The sequence below is a fragment of the Lates calcarifer genome, linkage group LG7_1, assembly GCF_001640805.2.
Source record: "Lates calcarifer isolate ASB-BC8 linkage group LG7_1, TLL_Latcal_v3, whole genome shotgun sequence".
In the NCBI taxonomy this organism is placed as follows: domain Eukaryota; kingdom Metazoa; phylum Chordata; class Actinopteri; family Centropomidae; genus Lates; species Lates calcarifer.
This window is the reverse complement of record NC_066839.1, coordinates 21,775,845-21,802,646: the sequence shown is the minus strand read 5'-3', so window position 1 is coordinate 21,802,646 and position 26,802 is coordinate 21,775,845. Positions and strand designations below refer to the sequence as shown.

General features: G+C 40.6%; 1 protein-coding gene across 1 annotated transcript in view; it reads right to left on the bottom strand.

Annotated features, from left to right (window-relative positions):
* The window catches only part of LOC108899295 (heparan sulfate glucosamine 3-O-sulfotransferase 5), a 68,960-nt gene that overhangs the window by 6,601 nt on the left and 35,557 nt on the right, over positions 1–26,802 (bottom strand). Inside the window, exons 3-4 of the mRNA XM_018699680.2 lie at positions 22,544–22,703; positions 19,950–20,010 (exon numbers count right to left, since the gene is read on the bottom strand). The gene's annotated coding sequence lies outside the window, so the exon portion shown is untranslated. The remainder of the gene's footprint in view (positions 1–19,949; positions 20,011–22,543; positions 22,704–26,802) is intronic.

The window sequence follows — 26,802 nt, the reverse complement described above, 5'->3', positions numbered from 1 at the left end:
ATGCCACAAAGAAACTGACTGGTAACTAATCTCTAAAGCAAAAGAAAAAAAACCCAAAAACACTGCCATGTTCATGGCATCCTGGACACAAAAGTATTACAAGGAACAAACACCATTTTGTTATTCTCGCACCCTTACCAGGAGTAGGCTTAGAATGTCAAGTTTGTCCTGAGGGTTGCACTGATGAAAAGGTCATGAGATTATTGAAATCTAAATGGGTGTTCAGCAAACATCATACCAATCTACTGAATATAACTTTTTTGTGTATGTTTTTGAGTGAGACTATATAATTTCTTTAAAGAAGAACATTCTTCCAATTTAAAGTGAAAAGTTGTTCAGTTCAGTACACTCAGACTGTTGTTTTGCTGCAACAGTCTTACTTGGTGTGGTATGACCAGTAGTTTATAGTAGCTAATCTTAGCTGATATTAGCAAACTTGAGATAAATATTGTTCTAATACTGCCATTACTGAGCCAGTTTGCTGGATTTATGACCACATTAAATTTACATTATATTTCAGCATTTGCCAATATTCTGTCACTGTTGGCCACAGTGACCATTATTCTGCACAAACTATACAGACTCTAACCTGTCACCTTTAATCTTTGTTGTTATAATCTACTGATGTGTCCAAAATGAAGTAGGTTAATCCTCATTGGACCATGAATGTACTCAGTGATGTAAATACAGTAATCAACTCATTAGACCTTGATATTTTTTGTGGAAAGTTACATTTTTTCATTCTCTTATCTCAGCTTCTGATCTCTACACATCTCAGATCCTTCATGTTAAGCAGGAATGGAATGAAAAGGTAATTTACCACCCCGCACACACACACACACACACACACACACACACACACACACACACACACACACACACACACACACACACAGTTTTGACTGACATGTGCCATGAGTGATCAATCATACATGAGCTCACATCCCTCTGGGCTGACGGGCTGAGAAGGATTTCAGCAGAAAACATTTACAAAACAAACTCTAAGCAATTAAGAGAAATGCTGACTGGCCTTTTTCAGTGTAATTAAAACACTGAAAAGCGATGCTGTTTACAGGCCTGATAACAAATATAATTAGTTTCCCAATACTGGAACATGGAATATATGAGCTTGATAAAAAGTGGCTATTTACTGTGACACTGCACAAAAACCTGTTTAGTTATTAAGGCACTTGCTGCGCTGCGCTAATAATCTACACTGCTCTGTTCTCATTTTTAGACGAGTACACAAGGGCATGATAAAAATAGACCACTGCAGCTGAGCTCTGAGTAGATTCCCTCCAATCCTGTTAATTCATTGTATTACTGAAAACACTGTTGTTAGAGGAAGACAACCAATCCCTTCAGTCTCACACACACATTCACACATATACTCTAAACTCTGGGGCCTCAGGACTCACTCATAAGGACAGCAGCAGCAGTAACAGCTGGGAGGTGTAACAGGAAAACCTGGATGGCGACTCATGCTATGTTGTGCTCAGATCTATCAAGTCAGATCAATGCCATTCTCTACACTTCACATAACTCAGTCAGGCTTGTCATCTCTAAAGCCTTATATGTCAAATAGTTCACATGTGGCAATATGACAAGCAGCCAGCACCACCAACAGTGGTCAGCCTTAGTCTCACTAACTGTAAACGGTGGAGCTGCAGGGCTCACACATCCTCCAACTACAAGTGATGAACAAATCCAAGTGATTGCTGAGTGTAGTAGTGGTTACTTAGCCAGCAAGAAAAAACAGCATATACAACAAGACAGAGTTAATGGAAGGTATATTCCCCTACTTACACGTACCAGACCAATCTATCCACTGAGCGCACATGAATCGCCAATCGCTGATATTTCTGGGGACAGTGCATTCAGCTGACTGTTCGTCTTTGTGGAGCGAGACGGGGGAGTGACTATAAATTGCAGTCACCACAGTCTACTTCACACAGCCTTAAAATGTTATCGTCTGACAGAACTAGTGCACGCTTAAAAGCTAAATGCTCCAAAGATTCAGTCTATTCAGTCATCAAAGGCCTTTACATGGAAGAAAAAAAAAACTAAACAAATTATAAGCATTTAGCTCTTTGTTAAATTCTCCAAAGTTTGTTGGAGATGGACAGCAGCAGCAGTACGCTGTAGCTCCTAATACTGGAGTTGAGTCAGCTGAAGACATTGTGAAGGAAGAAGAGAGAAGCAGAGACAGAGAGAGGGCAGAGCATTGATGAATAATTCACCACTATGTGCTTTATTATTGTTATTGATGCACATGGGAATGATTCTGCTGTTCGGCTTAGAGCTCCACCCTTTGCCGACCTCCACTCTGCTCCTCTAAACCAGGCATCCATTTTGTGATATTACACCTACATTATTTATCACTCATCACTACAGATGCCTTTGTCTCCCACCGTACTTCACCATCATCTCATCCTCTGACATTGTGTATTTTATAAGAAACACAGAGGTATGAAATACATGCAGGTACATGTACAGTTTGCATTTGCACATGTACATCTCCTATACCACTGTCTCTCTCCCATGTCTCTGTCTTATGATAATATAATCGCAAGTCTTTTTTGCATATGTATCAAGACCCATTGAATAACTCACTCAACTTATGTCATGTATATCCATAATTTATTTCTTAAACTTTCTCAGATATTAGCAGGTAATCATCAGGATGGCATCTGAGTTTGCAACAAGTCCAGTCCATCAACTGGTCAAGAGAAAAACAAAATGACCACGAATATGGCATATACTAAAGAACATAGTCTTTGTTGATCGTCTCTGTCAAAATGGTTTTTACAAAATGCATAACTGGATGACAACGTTTACATGAAGAATAGAAATACAAGATGTTTCAAGAAGTTTCAGTTTAACACAAATGCTGAATCGTTTGTTTCTGTTCTTTTATGCTAGTTTGTACTTCAGTAAATTACATGACTAATAAATAAATTGGAAACAACTTCAGATTAATATAAACTCATATTGTGGGTTACCCCAGCCTGGGGTAATTACACTCTTACCTTATCTTAGATTTCACCTGGAGTAAGGCAAGATAGCTGAAAATGTATCACACTGGTCCTTGAAGTAAATTACAAACTTGTACAGTATGATAACTGTGCTGTCAAGACACTAGGATATATCAACATATAAAGAGGGGAATGTTCAAACAAACAGTTTTCAGAAATCCCAAATCTGATCAGCTCTCTGGGTTTGCAGGCTTGACATCTCTTAGAGTACTTAGTGTTGAACCTTGTTTTCTCACACAGCTCTGACACAACAATGTCAGAGCAATATCTGACTTCAATCCCAACTGCTGTGTGACCTTCAAACACCAAATAAGCCAGCAGTCATAAACTTTGAGCTGGGAGACAAACAGGAGGACATATCCCCACAAGGCTTTTGAAGTTTCATGTCAAGTGTCAGTGTGAAGTGTGAAGTTACTCCCACGACCAACACAAAGACATTCCTTTGAGAGGTTCAATTGAATGACAAGATATAGCGCTTTAAAAGGTGTGAGAACACATGGCTGGCTACATATACTACTTCAAGCATTAAACTGTCATCATGTCATCATACTTTCAAGCATTTGCCAAAAGGGAATAAAGATTTTCCCAAAATGTACCAGGGTTGAGTAGTGACCAAAACTGCACTTGAAACCCCCTAATATTCTCTTTACAAGAAAGGTTTACACTGTGATCTGATCTCAGCCAGATGTAAAGATAGTCTGTTAAGTCTGGCCACATTATTAAAGCTGCACTAATTAAAATTTTTATATATTATTTATTTTATATTAAAAAAATGACCCTATATCATATGTAAGGGGTCACTTGTGGTGATAAAGCCATAAAGAATTATCACCAACTCTGCAGCTTCCTCAGTAGTTGGTGTAGACCAAAACAGGAGAGTGAATGTGTGTGTGTGTGTGTGTGTGTGTGTGTGTGTGTGTGTGTGTGTGTGTGTGATGGGAGGGACTCTCTCCACCTCTTGAGGAATCCTGAATCACATCAGGTACCAACACCTGCTGGCAAAGAGGTCTCTGGAGCAGCTGCATGCTGCTAACAGTTGGTGAAGCACCATTCCCAACACAGAGAGGAGGCTGTACCCTAATAACCAACCAGCTCCCAGTTCTCCTATGTTTCCTACAGCTCTGGAAGGAGCAAGGAACTGCTGGAGCCTGGTCCTTGCCTTGCAGGCAGACTGACAGACAGTTGGTACTGCCAGGCTTCTGAGTGGTGCCTGTTGTGTCTTCACTCGATTCCCAGTACTCCCTGCAGCACCTTGCCTCTGTGGCTTCAGATAATCTGATTTTCTTCTATTAAGACTGACATGCTGTTCCCCACATTGGGCACTGTAGCCTCTCCTCAACATGTACAGACAGCAAACGCTACAAGAATAGACATCTTTTCACAGGCTTGCTTGTCAGCTGAACATAGCTCTATAGAGATATCCAGAGGAAGTCTGATTTTTTTCATTGACAAGTTTAGGAACAGTCAGCACACTTCCTGAACTTCCACACTGCTGTAGACACTATGCTGTTTTGACAGAGCTTGTGAGGCACTGTAAACACTCAAACTGAAACATTTAGCACCAAAACAGAGGATTTCTCTGCAGAAATGTCTTCATTCTAAAGAGGCCCTATTACAGCAACTGTTATTTACATCTTTTTCTAATATTTATTGTTGGTCAGATAAATTCAGCAACTTTGCAACATGATCCATCAACCATGGAGGGCCAGATTCTTGGTTTTCCATGTTTTACAATTGAATGAACTGAAGCTGAATATGATGATGATCATGATGATGATGATTGAAACAAAGTACTGGACAAACAGAACTGAAGAAGCTTCTTGAATGAGATGAGAAACATCTTCAGGTATCTAAAACCAAGTCCAGATAACCATTAGCTGAATGGCAGAATCTCAAGAGACATATTAGGCAAACAGAATTTTTGAACTGATGATGAAAAGTCAGATGGTCTCCAAATTTATTACAATTCACCCTAAAGGGGACATGGGTCATACCAAATTTCACAACAATCAATCCAACAATTAAGATATTTCAAGGAAAACCTAAATGTCAACCTCATAGTGGCACTAGATGAAAATATGATGCTGAGGGATTGCCAAAATCAGCAGCATTCATCTTCTGGGGACCACGAATTTCTGCAACAAATGTTTTTGCAATCCATCCAGTATGTTGAAATATATTTATAGAGTAATGCAGCTAGCTAAAATGGACTTTGATTTAATAGAAATCTTAAAGCAACATGAATGATGAAAGATATAAACACAACATTGATGTACAACTTCATTGCAAAGTTGAGAAATGAGAGAATGTGTTAGTCAAGTGCCAAGCACCAGCAGCTCCCTACATTCAGCAGACATGACGCAACAGTGAGTCAAAACACTCTAATCATTCTGTAGAACTGAGGGGGATTGCAGAATTGGGATGGTAAGTCTCTGTGGGTTTGTTTCTACTAGCAGCTCCTGCTACATGATGTGGTCATTTGACCCACTGGTAAAAGAAAAACTGGTGGAGCTTTAAGGATTATAACTTCAAAGTTTTCCAGTATTTTACAACTTCTACTTTTAAATGAGTGGCTCAGTGGTAAGTGTTAAGTAAAGTCTGACAGTTCATTCTATAAACCATAGGTAACTATACTTAATAGAGGACACAGCTAGCTACAGAAGTAAAACTCCCTCTTTAAGAACTCATTAAGCAGATAAACTGACCTTCATCACCACATATCTGTATGAACCTTTGTTTCAGTCAGCACACTGACACCCAACACCTTACAATGGAACAGAAACCATCTTCTTCCTCAAGTCCCACCAGGAGATAGATAAACATGATGGGTGCTTTAATTTTGTTCATATAGATGTAAAAGTAGTACGACCAGAGACTAACATTAATTATTATACTTGTGCACACACACACACACACACACACACACACACACACACACACACACACACCAGGGGTAAACAAATACCATCATTCCTTTAAGGCTGAAGCAGCAACAACCCATCCACACAGGGAAAAACCTTGTCATCTCATTTCATAGCTGGACTAGCACAGACCCTGGAGGAGAGCTGAGTGAGGGGGGTGGCAGGCAGAGGTTAAAGCTGAGTAATGTGCAAGTGAGGAGTCTCTGAGTCATGAAAACACTGCAGGGATTGCTGAGATATCTCTCTGCTGAACAGCTCATGCCATTCACCTCCTCATTCGTCAGGTCAGCCTCTGATCAGTTCCTCAACATTATTGTTGGCTTGACATGCAGCAACCTTGGGCCATCCGTGCAGTGTAGCTACAATCAAAGACTTAGCTCTGGATATTTTATGTGTAAGCCTTTTGAAAGCCATATCAAGAGCCAAGGCGCATCAGTCTGCCTTGCTCCACTGTTAAGTGACACTGACGTAGATGTTGGAAGGGGTTTGGTAGCCTGTATAAATGTCTTGGGGATTGCTCAAGGTAAGGGGGAAAGGGAAACCAGGGGTGGCTCCTGGTGTATGGGCAACCCTGCAACGGGAGACGACATATGCATGGAGCTAATTAGCCACGCATCGCTTATGCAAAAACCTTTTAACTGTTTCCAGCCATCAAGCACCTTGTGATTCCCTCTGACAGGCCTTCTGCTCTGCATAAAGACGACAGCTTGAGTGTTTAAAATTTCATCCACCTCCCTCAACAGAGGCCTATCACTGCCCAGGATAATTTCTCCATCAGGCTGTGGGCAATTGGTACAGCTCAGCAGGACATAACTATCATTTGTGTTTCATTAAGTGTTTCTCAGACTGCTCAGCTGGGCTGATACTTTTCTCTCTCAATTTTACAAATATGATTTCAGTTGTACAGTAAATGAAAATTTGTGTCACAGCCTTATTTGAATCAACATTCACAGAATAATAAATTCGCCTTAACATGGTGGAGGGGTTAGTGCATCACAGTGATCCTGAAAGCTGTGTTGCTGGGAGCCAGACCTGGGAGGGGAGTCCACCGGCAAGCATCTGGTGGCTGAACCTGTAGCCATTGGGCGCAGTCAGGCTCAGCCTGAAGAGGCAACATGGAGCACCTGTGGGGATGGGCATTGGAGTCGGGTGCTTTGCAGTCTGGGTGGCAGGCAAGGGTGGGGTCCCGCCAAACTGTCACCTGGCATTGCAGACTGGTTTTTGAAATGTGGAACATCACCTCTGGCCGGGAGGGAACCCAAGCTGGTGCGGGGGGTGGAGCAGTACCAACTACAAATAGCTGGGCTCACCTTCATGCTTAGCATGGGTTCTGGAACCAAACTCCTGGAGAGGGGCTGGATTCTCTCCTTTTCCAGAGTTGCCAGAGTGAGAGGCACTGAGCAGGTGTGGGGATACTCATAAGTCCCCGAGTTCCCCTGTGTTGAAGTTCTGCTGGTGAATGAGAGGGCTGCCTCTGTGCGACTGTGAGTTGCAATGGGGAGGAGTCTGGGTTTTGTATGTGCTTATGCACCAAACCTGCAACTCAGAGACAGCCTTCTTGGAGTCTCTGGGTGGTAGACTGAAGAGGGATTTTGCCAGGGGACTCTATAGTTCTAGTGGAGGACTTCAATGCACATGTGGGCAATGATGGCGACACCTGGAGGGCGTGATTGGGAGATGGTGGGGAAGAACTGCCAGACAGACCTGGCAAACCCACATATGTAATGAGGGTGACCTGGGAACGTCTGGCGGAGGTCCCTGCCTGTGGAGTCTTCAACTTCCACCTCCAGAGGAAATTCTTTCACATCCTGAGTGAGGCTGGGGACATAGAGTGTGAGTGAAACATGTTGGGATATTGTCGAACAGTGGAAAGAGGCAATTTGAGGGGTTCCTGAACCCTACAAATACATCCTCTGTAGGAGAGGCAGAGTCTGAAGACTCAGGAAAAGCCCTGCCCATATCTCTGGCAGAGGTCACTGAGGAAGACAAGAAGCTCCTTAGGGGCAAGGTGCCTGGGTGTGGATGAGATTAATCCTGAGATGCTGAAGGTTCTGGATATTGTTGGGATGTCTTGACTGACAGGCCTTTTCAATGTCACATTGGAAGATAAGGGCAGTACCTGTGGAAAGGCAGACTGGGATGGTGGTTCCCAATCTCAAAAAGGGGGACTTAAGGGTGTGCTTCAATTATCAGGGCATCACACAGCGCAGTCTCTATGTATTATCCCCTAGCATAGGCTATATCTATTTTATGATTTACAAATAATCACAAAGGTCTACTCACTGCTATGTTGTCTTTTGCAGGGACCAAATCACTGACCTTCCAGTTATAAGCCTTAATCTGTATTAATATTAGGTCAGTGGTATGGTACTTTATTGCTAAGAATGTCTCAATGGTGATCCCATCACACCATGTCTGCAAATGACTTGCAGCAATTCTATTTTGAATAATGCATCCAACTACGTTGTTGTGTAGATGCTACATGTTTTAGATTTGCAAATATGTTATATCATTTATACACAATGACAACATATAATCACTCTGACTTCTAAAAGTTGAATGTTTGTCAAGCTCTTTAAACTGACTCTTACTGGATTACCACACCTTTGTATGCTTACCATTACCTCCTTTCTGATCCAACCCACTTTTGCTGATCTATGGTCATAAGTTATGTTAAAAAGAACTATGCTCCTGGACACTGTAGTTTTTTAAGTTTTGTTAAGTTGTCAGATTGTAAAAAATAGCTCTATAGATGCTGCTAGAAGTCTGGCTGGGTAATGAACCTCAGTTCCCTTTTCAGTGCTTCACAACATATCTGTAGTACAAAGTAGCTAAAGTCCTTAAGTACTGTAAACAGCACTGAATACCTGGCTAGATTCATGGTTGCATTTACTCTAAATTTCCACTTTCATACTGTATTGACACACAGTATTTTCCACAAGGTTATCTGTCATTGGCAGTAAGGATCATCATGAATCAGTGATGAAAATTGACAGTGAAAATAACCTTAATTTCAACATCTAGGGAGTGTTACTGGTGAAACAGCATCAGTTTTCTGCAGTCACTTCCCAAAGTTCCTTGCAGGATCTGACAGACAGTTTACTGGACCAATAGAAAAGCAGAAGAGACAACCCCCAAACCATAAATAATAAATCCAAACTAAAATACAGGCAAAACAAGCAGTGATTTTGCAAATTACATTCCTTTGCATTTCCAGTGTTGGTCTTATTTCATATCATATATAGACATATTTTTTAAGTTTTAGTAATTTTGGATTGTACTTTACATTAGCTGGTTTGTGACTCTATTTGTGGTTTTTATTAACAGGCAAAAGAAACAAACACGCCAAACAAAAACAATACAAATTATGTATTATAGGAGTGTTATCAAGTTAATGCATAGGTTCTAATGCAGTGCTGTGTGTACAGAATACCACCTGCTTGTGTGTGGATGGATATTTGTGATATGGTGATAGGCATCTTTACTACTGAGATCCTCCTCTCCATCCCACACACGGTGGAGGACATCTGGATGTAGACTTATATAAGCACACTTGGAGGAAAGACAGAAACAGAGAGGAAAGAGTGGCACTTCAATGGATAAATGGCTGTAAATATATCACAAGGGTGTTAGGAAATATGGGAAAAAACACCAAGGGACACAAACAGCTTTGTGTTACCCAGAAGAGGCAGTTTATCTGTCCATAAAGCTGTTAAAGATAAACCTAAAAGATGACTCTAGAAGTGTACTTTATGTCTAAAATAGTTAAAATAGGAGGTGAAATGTTAAGGTGGTCAAAAAGACAGTAGTCTCTTGAATACTCTATGGGATCCACTTCAATGCTATAAGAGTGGAGAAAGCAGCAATGAGCTGCCCATCATCTGCTCAGGGAGCAGTCAACTGTTGCCAGTCATGGCAGGAAGCTCTGCTTGGTTAGGCAGACTCCTCTTCACATGTCCATTTCACCATGTCTCCCTCCAAAGCCAAAGCCTGGCATCACTGAAGTATGAACTGACATGTCCAAAGAGATGTCAGTTCACAGCAGAGAAAACAGAAAAATAGCACATGAAAGTTTGATAGCAGAGATGTCAAAGGAAAACTAATGAGGAATTTTTGATATTTGTGAAGTTGTGAGGTAAAACTACACTTATCTTTTTATCAGAATGGATCAAAAGAGAATGTTGCAGTTGCCTTCAGCTCCATGGAGCATTGTAGACTCTTGTAGCTCATTGTTCCATTTCAAAGCTCATAACAATGTGTTTGTTTCTAAGTGTTAGCCCTCTGATAAACTGGTGATCTATCCTCTCACCCAATGTCAGCTGGATAGGTTCCAGCCCCCCACGACCCTCAAAGGATAAGAGGTATAGATAATGGATGGATGGATGAATCCACTATACACCACCTGTCAGCACCAAATAGAAAGGTCTACATTTACCCTAAAATGGGTGGAGACCAAAGTAGAACAAATGTAAATATTCCAACTTAAAGGTACACTGTGAGATTGTGGCCACTGATGGGAGTGGACTGACTGGGAGTGGACCCCCAACTTGTTTATGTCTCACACATTAAAATGCACGCACATGAGAAACACAGTAATTTGCCAACAAAAGGCGGGGAACAAGAGGACTGCTGACTAGCAAGCATGGATGTAAACAATGTAGGTTTAAAATCCACTTAAAAACAGGTTTTATTAAATATGTAATTAAAATTGCCAGTTTTGTGTTTTGTGACCAAAGGGAAAAAAAAACACAAATTACAACTCCCATTGCAAATCACTTGTCAATCAAACTGTTGTATCTTGTACCAGATATTATCTGTATGGATGTATGAAGTCATGGTTTCTACGTCTGCATATTGTCTTCCAAACCATGAAGATGTTGTGGATTATCAGTTAAATAATGTAAACTTGTATGTCACACATAATTCTTGAACAGGAAGTTAAAAATGATTCATTCTGTATTCAACAAAAGCCTGGCTGCCTGGAGCATTGCGATTACTACCTGCTTCAAATACTGACTCTCTATTAATAATGCATCCAAATATAGATACACCTATGCTTTGCTTTTCTTGGAATGTCACTCAAGAAGTAATGAAATATTTATTCGTCCTTGCTGTTTGTGCAACTACCTATAGGGACCCAGACTTACTGTCTATATTGTGTCTACCTGCCCTTGGAACAGTTTCTCATGTGATTTTGAAAAGGGTAAATGAGCGCTGTTTTTTGTGTCTTTGTCAATAGGTTGTACTCTCTTCAAACGAGGATTATATATTGTATTAGCTTCAGGGAGCTCATTTAGTAGAAGATAAATCACAGGCGTTGCTTCTGTCCTACCTGTGCTCTGATCCCTAGTTAGTATGGACATTAAGTGTAAGTCCCTTCTTATAATGTTTATGAGAAAGCATTTATCTAAGTTACAATGAATCCATCTACAAAAATCATTAAAGCTGTGGGGGAGGCAACTTGGTGTCACCTTTGAAGATCTTAAGAGGTTCACAAATTTGCAGTGGCTTTAGCTACACACACTCCCTCTTCATTTTGGGCAAATAACCTTTGTACTCTGCAAAGCATCCTTGTTGCCCTTGAATAAACACTTCTTAAGATTATAATGCAGGGGTTGGAGGGGAATCCCTTAAAATGCTTCCAGATCTCACACATCCAGATGTTGGATGTCTGGAGTCAAGGAAACACAGCTCAGCTCAGATATTAATGGGCTCAGTCTGTCTCTGACACATTTGCCATTTCTGTAATGTCACAGAGCAGTGAAGGAGGACGCAATAAAACACAGAGCCTGGAAGCTCCACTTATTGCAATTAATAATTCATATGACTGCATTAACTTGGTGAAATCTACAATTTCACATGGCAGGCATGGAGTGTATGCGTGTGTGTGCGCGTGCATGTGCCTGTGTGTGTGTGTGTGTTTTGAGGGAGGGGCACTGCCATCAGAGCATGGGGAGATAGAATTGAAATGCCTTGTTACAGCCAGTGAAGACTGCAGCAAGTACATGGGCCATGAATAATAGATTGGATATGTTGATGTTGAATGATAGTGTCGCCCCTCTGTGTTGTATGAGTATGAACACAAAGCTCACTAAACATGGTTAAGCCTCATACAGGCTGTTTTCATTCTCCAAAGTACCAATTCTGATACACAAACTGGAGACAGAGACATATGCCTCACACTGTCAAAAATACACACCACAACACATTACTCTTTTTTCTACTTTTGCCAGTGCAGAGCAAACTACAGCAGTAATGTAGACTTAGACTGTAAATCTATGTCTATGTCTTTTTTATGAAACAAATTTAAATGGACTCAAGTGACTTTCTGTTTTCAGCAGCACCTCTTTTGTGTTTTAAACTTCACTATTGTAAATTCTCAAATAAAAGTCAATATTTAAATATCTCCCTCAGACATATTTTAAGAAACATGAGAAACTTACTCAGTTACTTAGTCAATTATGCAGTTAAAAAATTCTCAAAATCGCATCTACTGTTTCCCCCTGATTGCAAAAGCCAGAATCTAAAGTTCAAAAGTTAAACTGGTGAACACACGATCTGTCCTACGTCAATGAAAAGTTCATTCTCATTGTATGTGACCTGTAGGCTTCAAGTTTCAGCATCACACTAAAACCTGGCACACACTAAAGGTTTTTTAAAATCTTTATAAAATGTGAGCGATCAAACACATGATGACACATAATGTCAGATTTCACAGTTTTGTTCTTAGAGTGTGTGGTGTGCAATGAGAAGACCAACACAGCACAGCTCACAGAAACAGACTGTGTTCGACAACCAGAGTCTGGACCCTCAAAACTCATAATCTTGCACGGTCAAACGAGACTTTAGAGTATATAAACATGGTGGACGATGATATCTTGTTTGTTGTGCTTCCGTCTTCAGTCAGCTCATTTCTTGAATGGCTATCGTCCCATTCCATGGCAATCCACAGAGTGTGTGCCCGGCTCTCCTCTGTGTTCCCCCACACAGCAGGATTTCTGATCGTAAATACTGAACATGTTTAATATTCATTGGGGCGGTCCTGGTTGTATTTGGAGCAGATCAAGGAGGGAAAAATCTCTCTGAACACACCTCACACAACAGGAGAATTCAGCAAGACTTTGATCGAGAGGGGGCTGATAATAGGCCCGATTGTCTTTTGGTGTGAGCCCACTTTACCCCACCTTTAAATCCTGACACCATTCTCCAAGAGATAAAACCAGTTTAGAGTCGTCTGGCCGACACAAGCCTCCTCTAAAATATCCAGCAAACCGGCCACGACCGCCTACAGAGAAGCCTACAAGAAAACAAGTTTGCTGAAGACACCGGGCAGAATTCATCACTGTGAGAACACAGGACACCGCCTCTGGGAAAATCCACCTGGATCCTGTGTCTCCATGGTTACCACTACAACAGCCCTGATTCCAGTTCTTCAGCTACAGGGCAACTCGCAGTAGGCCAGTCTTAACATTTTACTTGTGACAGAGTTGATCTCTAAATAGCCTATAACAACCTCTAATCATTAACTTTGGTATCATCCGTAGATGCCATAGTGAATAGCCACAATATAATCCCTTCCACCATTACCAACTGATCACACAGTTCATTCAATTCATATATTTATCTTTATGGTCATAAACATTGCATTTATTCCGTAGATAGTAGCTTATCCAATAAATCTCTTTATTTTCATTCAGCTGTTGTGTGTGTTTCCTTGTAAAGGAAATGGATTCCTTTCATTGAATGATGTCACAACTTTAAGTTTAAAATAAGTAAAACTGGAATGAGCTCATATTTTTTTCTCAAGTTTTAATTACCTTTTAAAACAACTGTATAGTGCAAATTTTATACAGGAGTCATAGTTTGGGATGCCAGTGACGTTACTAGCCCACTATGACAGATTGCAGCTGAACCAGCTCCACCTGTCTTACACCACATGATCCTAGAAATAGACTAAGTCAGAGCACCATATGATGCACGTGCAAAGATATTTTCTCTTTGGTCCTGGGAATGTGTGACTGTAGGGATTACACTCGGTGTGATAGATGAGTAACTTAATTACAGAGACAAAGTTCTTGTACACCTGTTTTTGACCTTTGGCCTTCACTGTTTCCTATCTTCTGTAGGAATCATGCCATCAGCAATACAGGCTGTAATCAGCAGGGCCAAAAATTAATGTTGCTGAAAAATGATGGTGAGGCTATAATGTGTCCCATGCCCAGCATGTGTTTTAGTAATGCCGCAGTTACCCTTCAGGTAGCACACAAACAGCTTGAAGTGAGGTTAATGTCATTTCACATTTTACTCTCTCCTTCAAGTTATAGTCCTGTCAGTACATCTTAAGCGGTGACAATGTCATTATGCCAAAGCACTGAAGTCAAGGGCTTGTGTGAAGGGCAGTGGTTTATGAGTCTGTTTTGTTCCCTGTGTAGCCTGGTGGCAGCAGTTTGTCATGTATACAGGGAAGGTGACTGCAGTTACATTGGCGTGTCATTTGGCTGAGATGACCCTGCTGCATTCTTCTCATGACTTACACATTGTTCCCATCTTTTAATATCAACTTCAATTATGGCCCAATACCAGCAGCTTGTCTGGATTGCCCAGCAGCGTTATGCAGCAATAAAAAAACCACCAAGCCTCGGGCAATATTGCTTTTGTGTGGCTTCCATCGCCATATTCCTGCCATTTATTTCACAAGTTTGTAGAACATGAATCATCTCACATGTAAAAACAAACATGAATTGAGAAGTTGAAATAAATGACAAGGATTAATAGATTAGTCTACCTGGGTGACACTAGTGGAAACGTCTATCCCATGTGTTGGGTTAAAAATAAACTAAATTTAATAATGCCAGAAATACAGTGTATCTGTGTGTGTTTTTCTCTCAAGCAGTATTTTGTTGAACTCTACATTTTTCTGATAAAGTTTCTTAGAAAAGGGAAGATGGTGGACTGTCTGGAGCCATGGGCTGTGTTGTTTTGGATTTCCATGGATCCAAAAAGTCTGAACAACAATAACAACAACAACAACAACAACAACAAAACATTGCAGCAGCAGCAGGCAGCTGTTTTCAGCATCAAATAATACCTTCACTTTCAGATCAGTGTTTAATGAATTTAACAACAGTGGTAGTGTTTCATTACAAGCTCAAACACTGAAGCACTCTGTTACAGCTCTAAGCTGCACCTCAGACTACTCCAATGAGACATGAGGGGTATTGTGATATATGAAGCTATTTGCAATACCGAACTTACAAACAAAAGTGATTTCTCAAAAACAAAGTAGAAGGATATTGTTTAATCACCTAAAATTACAGCTGCAAGCCACAAGCAGCAACCAATAGGTAGCAGGCTTGACAAAACTGAGGAAAGTCACTTCAGCTAGTTTAATTGTGTTTAAAGATGGAGTGAAATCAATCACAGTTGTTTTATTGTCACAGTGTGTGTAGAAAAATAGTCTAAATTCAACATGTAGTGAATATCTTATCTTGCGGGGCAGCTGTGGCTCAGGGGGTAGAGCGGGTCACCCACTAATCGGAAGGTCAGCGTTTTGATCCCCGGCTCCTCCAGTCCGTGCCAAAGTTTCCTTTGGCAAGATACTGAACCCCACATTGCCCCTGATGTTTGTAACATCAGTGTATGAATGTGTATGTGAATAGGTGAATGTGACACATAGTGTAAAGCACTTTGAGTGGTCGATACGACTAGAAAAGTGCTATATAAGTACAGTCCATCCATTTGTGAATACTGGGGAACTCTGTGCCATTTTGAATAGCTAATATCATATTCATGTCTCTAGCTTGTTCCAGCTCACAGAGAATTGAGCAAAGGTAGCAATGATGAATAGATGATGAAAAGACCACAAACCCAAGCAGTGACCAGTATAGTGTTTCAGATTTCTGTTTATACTTGCTCCCAGAACATCTTCAGCAAAATTGGTGAAATTTTGCCCTCTTGACTGTGGTACACTTTTTTGGTATTTGTGGCGCCTCCTATGGTTCAGACTCAAAATGCTGTAGTAGACCTTTTCCCATACAGGGCTTGGTGATGACTGGATAAATCATTAATGAGTTAGTTAATGAGTCAATTTCCTGCTTTGCCCCACTCCTGGCAATTTGATTGATGGTGGCCATGTTTTTGGATCAGTCTTGCCCATCTATAATAGAAATATGCATCTCATTCATTCTGCAAGGCTGTTCATTCTGCAAGGCTGCATACTAAAGTTGATGTTGATAGAGTCAAAATCCAAATAGATATCCCTTTACTGTTTTTCAAATGAAACAAATTTGCAAAAAAAAAAAACAATATGGTGGATGTTTGTGGTCCAAGGGGCTCGTATTTGTCATTTCCAGTTATTGGGCCACGTTTCATGCTCCTAGCTCATTCCAGCTCATGAGGATTTGAAGATATAATAATAATAATTTACACTGGAGCCAAAGTAGTCAACTAAACAGAATGCACTAAGCCTCTTTGCGTTAAGACTAACAAGGCCAGAAGATGCATTACCCTGCAGACCAAAAGCACCTGAGAACTGGCAAAAGTAGGCGATAAGGTCTGACAAGAAAAAAATAGACTTAACCTACATTCAGACAAACTCCACAAAACAACTCTCCTGCTCTCCAACCTTTAACCAGCCAGCCGTTAGACATGCTGAAATACATTTAATTACTGTAGTCCTCTGTTGGGGCTGTTCTCATTGCATTGCACTGGGAGCAGCTATTGATTTCAGGTTGTCCTCTGCCTCATTAGACCGTGGCAAAGCTCTGCCCCGCAAGCTAAAAGCGAACAGCGTAAATCCATAAATAAGCCGACTACACAACATCTTCTATTGTGTTGGGGTGAAATATCTGGATGCCTGAAGGTGTGTGAGCAGTAAATGTTCAGCCTTTTACAGTTACTCTTGACCATTTAAGCCACAACAGGGCAGCCACCTTTGATACCCTTGGGCTGATAAAGAATAATGGGTCTAAGTTTTATCGGGGAATGGTATTCCCATTGAATCAGAGTTAATTGTGTCATTCTAATTATTACCACTTGCTCATTGCCAGTGTCCTAGAAGAGAGGCAGAGACTTGACTGAGTACAGGCAGTCAGAGTCACAACCAGGATCAAAATGATGATTCCTCTGCAGACATGCCACTATTGATCTGCTTTCAACTCTGGGGCTACTGGGAGAAAGATGCAAACGCTCCTCAGCACACAGATGACCTGGCTACTCCTGTATGCTTGAGGACATGTAAAGGGATAAATGAATTCTATTTCTCACAAACTCTTTGAATGACCAGAGTTTGCCATTAACCTGGCAAACCCATTTAACAATTTAACCCCCTGATTTTAGTCTTGAGAGGCCATATGGCTTAGCTGTACAATAGATATATGGCAGTACTCTCTTCCACTCTGCATGAACTCTCCCTGCAGCTGGCAGGACATCATTTCATCAGGTCACTTGCTGGCTGCTTTTCTGACTTGTCAGACTGGAAATACATGGCAGGTGTTCTGTCAAACCTCTACCCACTAAAATCAGTTTCTGATTAGATTTAACTCAAGACAGGAGAGCTTCAGAATCATTTCACCTTAGATCTTAGAATTACTTTACTAGAACATTTCAGTTCAACCTGCACAAGTAGACACAGCTTCATTTCAAGGGGTCACTATATAGGGAAGCTGGGAACCACTGCACTGGATGACATTGCTAGGTAACACCTAAAATCCTGCAGCATGTGCTTCTGCACCAAAAATAGATAGACATTGATCAAAGCCTTGCTAATAAACTCCACAGGCAGAGCTGGTGGTGATAATGTGAGCTGTACCTCTGCACTGAATTGAACTCATGTTAACACCATGGTGGTCCAATCAATCACAACATACAAATCATTATTATATTCATATTAACAAGTGCAAAGAAGAGTCTCAACAAATATTTCATATACAATGAAGAAATCAACACAGTATGATTCAGTGTTTATCAATGTATGTAGTTACTAGCTGAAAAGGCACCTCTGTGTCTCTTCAAATCTTTAAAGTGTTCCTACTCCATCTTAAGTCACGGTGCAGAGCAGGCTCGGTAAGACTGAACTAAATCTCTGTGATCTTAAAAGGAAATGAAGAAAATTGATGGCTAGACCTCCATTGCCTGTACTTTATAATGGATGACAGCGGAAGGAGGGGTGGTGGGTGATTTCTACGGCAAATCTGAAAATTTAAATTCCAGCCCCTTCAGAAGCAGACCAAATTTGTGCTGACAGGTGATAATTTAAACACAGTGAAACAGCTGGTTTCAGCGCTGCACCTCACATTTGAGTGGATGTGTGCCTGTGTATATGTACACGTGCCTTATCTTGAGCCCGTATGTGCATGCTTGTAAGATGAAGCTTGTCGTATTTTCTTTCAGTGAATTCCATCCACTCGCAACGTTTGACTTCATGCATATGCAGGCGTCAGTCTCAGAAGCCAGGAGCCAGTTAAGGTTTTCAGAGGATTCTCCAGCTTTGTTGTCCCCAGCAGGCTGCACACGCACGTCCACAGCTGCAGAGATATTTTTCTTCTCCCTCCTCCCCATTCAAGTGTCTCACTTCCTCTGTACATCTGCAAAACTTACTGTGACTTCAAACTGAGGAGGATTTTTGCACTACTGCCGAACTGACATACAGTGTATGAATCATGTCTAGAAGGTGTTGCAGTTGTTAAAGTCCAACTGATTCATTTTTTTCCCCTATGGCATCAGTATACAGTACATATCCTGTTCCCCAAATGCCTGTATTTATTTTGTGACGTACACTATGATAAATCCATGTTAAATTTATGAAAACAATTTTTCAGGAACTAATGCATACAGCACCACAAGTATCATCAATAATGAGTAGTCAGTTGAGAGATGACTAATATAGAATCAGCTAAAAAGGCTCAACCACACAAAACAACCTTTAAATATTATAGGGTCAACAAAGTTTTAATAGCAGAGTTAGGCACTGCCCTTCATTTGATTTATGGTTTTTGGTGTATATTTGCATTGTTTACACATGCCGGCAGTCTTAATTTGGTGATATTTCAGAGAGGAACTGTCACTTCATTTCAGAATAAGCCTATAAAGAAGCGAGGGTGCTGACACATGAGAAGAGATATAAGAGGTAGGATTAATCATGTGCCACAGAATGTGTATAAGTAGGGACGTAGCTCAGCTAAGCTGTAGGGAAAAGAGGCAGAGAGAGGGAGGGAGAGAGCAAAGACACAGGCACATTGATGGATGAGCATGGTGTGGATTTACTGCTCTGCCTACCTACACTCAACTCCACCCACATCCAGCTGAGGTTAGTACTAAACTAATAGCATGGGCTGCTGGGGGAACAGCAGGTTTCATCAGCCACCTTAAGCAGGACAGGTAAACCAGACAAAGTCGAAAGCCAAGGTCGTGTAAGGAAGCATGGTCACCTACTGTGTGCCAGAAGGCAGAGTTGATATGAGATCAGTATATTAGTCCAAGCTGTACACTGTCAATATGACATAGCGTTTGTGACTGTTCCTGAATATTCTAAAGTAAAAACATGACAGCATTTCATTCATGACCTTGGAAACAGCAGTTGACTAAACATGGACCAATATTCTTTTAGACTTGTAGCCAACATAAACAAAAAATCCTAAAATGCTCAGAATAATGGAAAATTGTAATGTCTATACTTCCACAGCAATTGCCAAACTTCATTTGTTGATGAAAACTGTGCGATATGGTCAAAGCTCCAGAACAATTATAAGAATTGTGAATGGACTTCATTCAAAGAAATGTGCAGTCCACTGAAATTGATCATTCTAAAGACACACATTACTACAGAAGAACAGCTTTTGTGCACTCTTTCTAAGTACTGCGTATGTGGTGTGCTGTGCGGTGGTTTTCGGTCAACGCCTGAACTGAAAGATACTAGTAAGCCTACTTGTGTTCCTGAATTTCCAGAACTGTACAAGGGGTCTAAATATCATGTGTATGAGAGTTCAGTACATACCCTCTATTCCTCATGACTGCCAGAGGTGGTGCTTCTTTATGCACGCAAGCAGATCCAATATCTGGAACACAGAAAGAGAAATTGAGTCTAAAACCAAATGGACAATCGGTAATTTTAGATCTATTTTACAAAGAAAAACACTTTGGTGAAGAGTACACAGAGCACAAACTTAAATGGAAGAATATTCGGCCTTTACTCATTCTGAATTACAAACAATTGCACCATCAAAATGTGAACAAATCCACTGACTGATTTTCAGCTCTCAGTCCAGGAATAGGCTCAGTTTCTAACTTGCATGACAAATGGGATGCAATGCCTGGCATCCAGTTGGGAAATTGCATTCTTAATTAATATTCTTCTTAGTTAATACAGTATATACTCACAAATGATGATAAAACACAACTCATTGCTTTGAACTCATTGCTCCTCTCTTAAGAACTTCAAGTATGTTGGTATAATCATTGATTCTAACTTTTTCTAAATTTGAAGAAACACGTAAAAAAGATCTGAAGTGTTAGAGTTAGTCTAATAAATTTTAGACATATTAAAAACCAACTGCCTCTAGCGGCTGCGAAACTCTTTAAGTATTCAATTATTTTCTCACACTTAATCTTACTGTGCAGCAAGCTGGTCCCAGGCAGGTGTGACTATGCTAAAACCATTATAGACCCTTTACAAGCAATCAGTGAAAATTCTTGATAAAAAAATCAAGGCGCTACCATAACTGTGCCATCATTCAAAAGTATCGTTTATAGCCTTTTGACACCTTTCTTTGTTTTGCATATATGTGCCTGAAATTATAAAATGTATATAAATTAATTCATGATTTTGTGCCACCACCACCTAAACATCATGTGTCACTCTGCAGGGATAATGCTAACCTGGGTGTCCAGGGCAGCAGTCAGAGGTGACTGCTTGGCTAAATGCAGGAAAACTGCTTTCAGACATTTTCAGTCGGAGCAGCAGATAAATGGGACTCAGTTTCCACTAATATCAGAGAATATGTCTGACACTTAGAATATGGCTCAAGACAAATCAGTTATGTGATCACTGATTTAAACCTTTGTTTTCCAACATAGAACTATGTAATGCATATTTGTATATTTTTTGTATTGTAAATTGTGTAAATTGTTTGGTGTTAATAGTTGTATTGTTTGTATTGTACTGTATTGTTTTTTTTTATTTTTCTGCCCAGGGATCTTTGGGTTTCTTGTAGTCCATCCTGGCAGGGATAATGTTGGTCTGTCTAATCTTAGAGTCTTGGGTGATTGCTCTGTTGACCAGTAGCTGGTGCTTTGACCCTCTGCTGTTGTTTCATGCCTTCTGATCTTTGCTTACGTGCCTACTGCATTCAGCTGCTATGATGCTTGAGAGGAGCTTTGATGTTGTTGATGTTGTTGTCTGCCTTTGTGTGGTTGACTTCTTGCTCTGGGAAGTTGCTGTGGTCTGCTTCCTCCTGTACATGCTTCCAGTATTGCTCAGTCTCAGCTCTGTCATTGTGAGGTTATTCCCTTGCAGATAGAGTACACCCTGGATGGGTCTTTGGAGAACGTGCTGCTCAGCAGTTTTCCCACTCTGTTGGAGCCTCTAAGCCTCCTTTGATAGTAGCTTTCTTCTATTGATGTTAGAGCATTAGGCTACCAGCTGCTTCTTGGTCAGTGTGGATGTTGGTCTCTCATCCAGGCGATGTCCAAGCTGGTATGATATTAATTATCTCTAGCTCATGTTCATAGTTTTGTTTAGCAGAAGGAGTCTACACCTGGGGACCCTTACTGGAGGCTTGCCCTGACCAGGATCTGAAGCCCCGATCTGCTGTTCAACAGGCGATAACGCTACTTAAAGCAAAGACACACAGTTTACGAGCATCAATATTGTGCTCATCCACCATGAGCTCAAAATTAGCATTATCATCCAGCTTTTAATACTCATTTTTACGTTACACTTTTAGATCCTGGTTGTTTTACCTACATCGTTTTAATAAGGCAAAAGATTTTTGTCATCAGATTTTTGGATGTTAACTAAGCAAGCTGGCTACCACTAACCCTGGAGCTACATTTTTCCATCAATACGACCACTGACCTCTCCTCCAAACTGCTCTGTCCTTGGCCAAGTAAAAAAAAAATTAGCTAAATTCAAAGTTCAGATTTCCAAGTTCAGATCTGAAGAGTGACTTTGTGCTCTTGTTGAGACATTCATATCCAGCTCCATCTAAACATCCAGCCCCATACCCTCCTGCAGCCATAATGTTGGGCGTTTCAGCAGGCTACTGTCTCTGCATTACTGGCTTTCATCTGCTACTCACAGTGTCTCCTTAATTGAAAGAATAATTATCTAGTCTACAACTGGTCAGTTGTACACATTATTACTGTTATTCAAACAGTGCAGCCTTATGCTAAAATTGCCTCAGTTTTCCCCTCGTTAATCTACACTCAATACCCTATAATAACAAAGTGAAAACAGAATTTTAACATTTAAGAGTTATGTAGTGCAGCAATACCCAAGTATGAGAATATTATCACATCAATTTTGAAATCAAAGCACTTAGTAATCAGTAAGATTTATATCATGCATATATTGTGTTCCTTTCCTCTCACCTCAAAGAGAATCAGGAGGCAGACCTGGAAAAGGTGTCCAGGTTACGTTGCGATTACAATGCTGACTGCTAACCCCGGAGGTCAGAGGATGCAGGGTCAAACCCCAAAGGGTGACGTGCCCAAAAGGACGATAGAGCAGTTTGATCAGGTAAAAGAGTGGCTGCAAGGAGAGAAAATGCAGTAAATCAGACAGGATAGGGTCATACATACAGCTGTGAAACTGTGCTGTGTTACTGCCGCAGTGTGGAGATTACTGCTCCTGTAGGACAGCAGACTCTGCCAATCATGACCATGCTTACACACTGCAGTGACAGAAATGTGTTTGCCAAGTCTTGCAGAACAAATATTCATTTACTTCATGCAAATATGCACAAGAGTAGATTCATTTGAATTATTAAAATCAGACAGCTCTGTGCGCAACAGATTGTTGGTGAATCGGCTACGTCTTACATGTCCTCTCTAATTATTAACAGCAATGTTGTACTTGGATGAAACTGAACAGAATTGGGTGAGAGCAGGATTCCCTGTGGCTGGAACACAACGTGAGTCAAAAGGAGATAACACAATTGTCTCACTGTGATGTGGTGCAGATTTTTGGTCTGTCACTCTTTTTCCCTGCCTGTCTGTGTCTCTTTCTCTCACACTGACCGCCCCTTTGTTCAACAAGAAGCTTTAACTTAAATGTGAGCAGTGATATGATTTTACTTACCAAATTAATTGCTGAGATCAGGGAATGTGGCAGTAGTTTCAGAGTCCTGTTCTTGTGTAGGCACCATGTTACCATAACTGATAAAAAACAGCCAAAACTATGAGAGAAAGACCCAAGTTGTAATAAACTGGGATTATTCCTTAAGCCAGTGGTCGCAAACCTATAAACCAAAGATCCATGAGCCTTTGTTACAGGCAAGATCTACTGATTGAAGCACTAAGAAAAAAAGACAGCTGAGAATGTACCTCCAAATTGATGCCTTCTATTAGTCTAAGTGTATTTAAATTACATGAGATGCATTTGGTCCAACTTTGAAATTGATGCTACCAAGAAACATTGTAACGAGCAAGTTACATTTAATTCTATTCTAACACAAAAAAATAAAGGCATGTGGCCTATTTTCCATTTATATGAGGAAATCGTGTTCATTGCAGAAACAAAGAAAAAAATCAGCACACTTGCAGTGAGTAGGTCATATGATGTGCCATTCATAACTGTTATTCTGCCCACTAATGCTTCATGCTAGTTACTACATTTACCATTAGTATTTTAGAAAGCAGAACTGTGATGTGTGCTATTAAATTCTGTGTGGATTTCTATGTCCCATTGTATGCAGAATCACTTTTCACAATGCATCAGAGGGCAAAAGTGTTCCAGTCATGTCACTTACTTAATTCAGTGTGATGGTTGTGACTGAATACTGTCTGTGTGTGCTCTGTAGTATGGCTCATAGCTGCAGACAGCCAGTCTGTGAGGTGTCTGTCTATAATGCATCTCCTGTACACTGATTTGATCACTTTCATTTCACAGTCATCAGTTGATTCAAAGTAGACACTCACTCTTAAAGCAGATGCAGTGAGGAATGGAAACGTCTCTGCTGACAAGTCAAAAGTCACTGTCCCTTGATCTGGCTTTTAGCTCAATGTCATTTTGCAAATCAACCCTTTCCATGCCAACTCCAATTTCCTGCAAATATGTGCTGGAATTTGGCTGCAACTTGTTCTATACCATCCAGCAGTAAAGGGTGGAGCAGACACTGGGCCTGGCATCAGTCACAGACTGTTGAAGACTTCATAGTGGGGGATATGTAGTGAAAATACACTGGATGCCAGAGGTAACTTAGAAAAGTTCTGAGTTAGGACACAGGGTCGTGACCAGGACACCGATAAACTGGAGACAATAGGAGTCTTCTCTAACTGAGGGTGGTGAGGGTGGTGAGGGTGGTGAGGGCGGCAGGGCGTAGGGCGAAGGCCAACTGTATTCTAAAGGACCCCACTCACCCCGGACATCACCTCTTCTCCTCCCTGCCCTCTGGGAAGAGATACAGGACAATCAGGACCAAAACCAACAGACTGAGGAACAGCTTCTTCCCACAGGCAGTCAAACACACAACCCACACATTTTGCACTAGACCACTGTATACACACTAACTCACTGTGTTGTGTTTGTTGTACTTTACTTTTATCTCATCTCCATTTTTCTATTCATTATTCTCATTTAACTTAATTTTTTTCTTTTTGACATTTTATATTTATCTGTGCTGTCATTCTAAGAGTTGCTAAATGGTGTTTCATTGTTTTGAAAAAACAATGACAAGAAAGATCTACTCTATTCTATGTAAATCCAGACTAGCAAATAGTACATCAAGGGGATGTATGATCAGCTCAAAGGTCAAGTGGCTAGGAATAAAAAATCTCCAGAATGAAAATGAGTTCATTCTGTACAATAAGGCTCAAGAAAGTAAAATGCTGATCAAAGGAGATTGGACTCTATCTACAGACTGGATTATACATACCCAAACAAATATTCTCTCTTGTCGTTCTCTCTGTAAGGTTTAAACAAGTGCTTTTCTGAATAATTTGCAATAATGCTACATGGGTTTGAGAGGAATGCAGCAGTATTTCCCATCTGTCTACGTCTAATGTCTTTTCTCCAGGCTGGGAAAATGTCAGCCCGTCGTTCTCTACATGCACGGTCCACCAAACACCATGGTCTTGAACACAGTCACTGCGCTTATCATGTAGGGCAGGTATTGGTCTTTTCCCTGGAGCTCGTTGTTGAGTGCAGTCAATACGTTAGTCAGGCACCCCAGTGTTTGGTGAGGCAACATACACACACACTTTCACTGAGGTAGGAAATTCCTCTTTCGATTCTGGGTGGAGATACATTTTTGCATTCTTTTGGAGAGCCTCTCATGCTAGCTAACTGTTAGCTACCTTAGAGCTTATCACAAGCAAGTGCTCTTTATTGATGTTTGCAACACTCTATGTACTAGTATTCTTCTTTAACTAATTATTATCACTTTAATGCAGCACAAAATACATACATAACAGCTGGAGACAGGCACTTGCAAAATTCAACATTAATCAGGCATACTGTATTTATGTATTTTTCTATTATTTTTGGGAGCCACAGGGAAAGTGTCAAAGATATAACTGGCATCCATGCCCGTTATTGCTATAAGCAGCATTAGCTAGATTAAAAAGACAAACACATTTCCCAGGCCGAATGGCACTTTGTCAAGTATTAGAAGAACTATCCTGATAATGTGGTTCCACAAACTACTCAATGATGGAAGAACTCAAATATCTAGTGTAATTTTTAGTTGATCCAAATATACGTGATTCTGCACTTCTCCCACATGGAGAAGAGATACATTTTAAAAAATGGTGTGGACAAGACAGACTGTATATTTAATCTTATAAAGTTACATATTTATATTACAAGTGAAAAAAATAACTCTCAAGATTAGAAAACAGGATTATAAGTAAGCAACTTTTTTTTCCCAAAGCACTTGAAAGTTTGCTTTATAAAGTCACTGAGCTTTCTGGAGTCAAACTCTGAAAAAAACAAACCAGTGTTATTGTGTCCATGATGTCCCCTGCTGCTCTCCTAGTTATGTTTGTTAATTAGTTTGGATGTCTTTTGTGGGGCTGTGCAGTAAAATAATTAACAATGACAAATAGCTTTCGTGTCCACTAGCTCTTATCCCACCTCTACAGCTGTGGGGATGCTCGCTCTTCTGCAACCTGTTTTTATCAGGCCACGGGAGCCAAAACTGCTAATGCGTTAATTTATAGAATGACCTGGCATCAGGCTGAGAGAGTGAGAGAGACAGAGAGAGAGGGAGAGGTTGGTTGGGTGAAAAATTGCAGTGTCACCACTTGAGTCCACTTTTAGCCCCATTGCATCAAGTTACTGTGTATGCGCTGATGAGGAAGCAGATGTCCTTGTGTGCTGCATTGTGATTATTAATGGGTGAGACTTGCTGGTTTCATCAAAGCCTGAGTTTTGTGGTGCCACATGCAGGAGCTTGATCCTCAGTGAGGACTCTACATGGCAAAACAAGATGGAGTGTAAATAGAGAGATGAGATTGTCACAGAGTTGGGGGGGTAGCAATGTTGTTTAAATAGTCTCCATGAGTTTCTCTCCCAGTGGTGTCATAATTGATAATTCACATGAAAAGTGACAAAAATAGCTGCTGTAAAGAATAAAAAGAGAGCTGAAAGAGAAGTTCAAATTCCGCACTTTTTCTCACCTCCACACAGA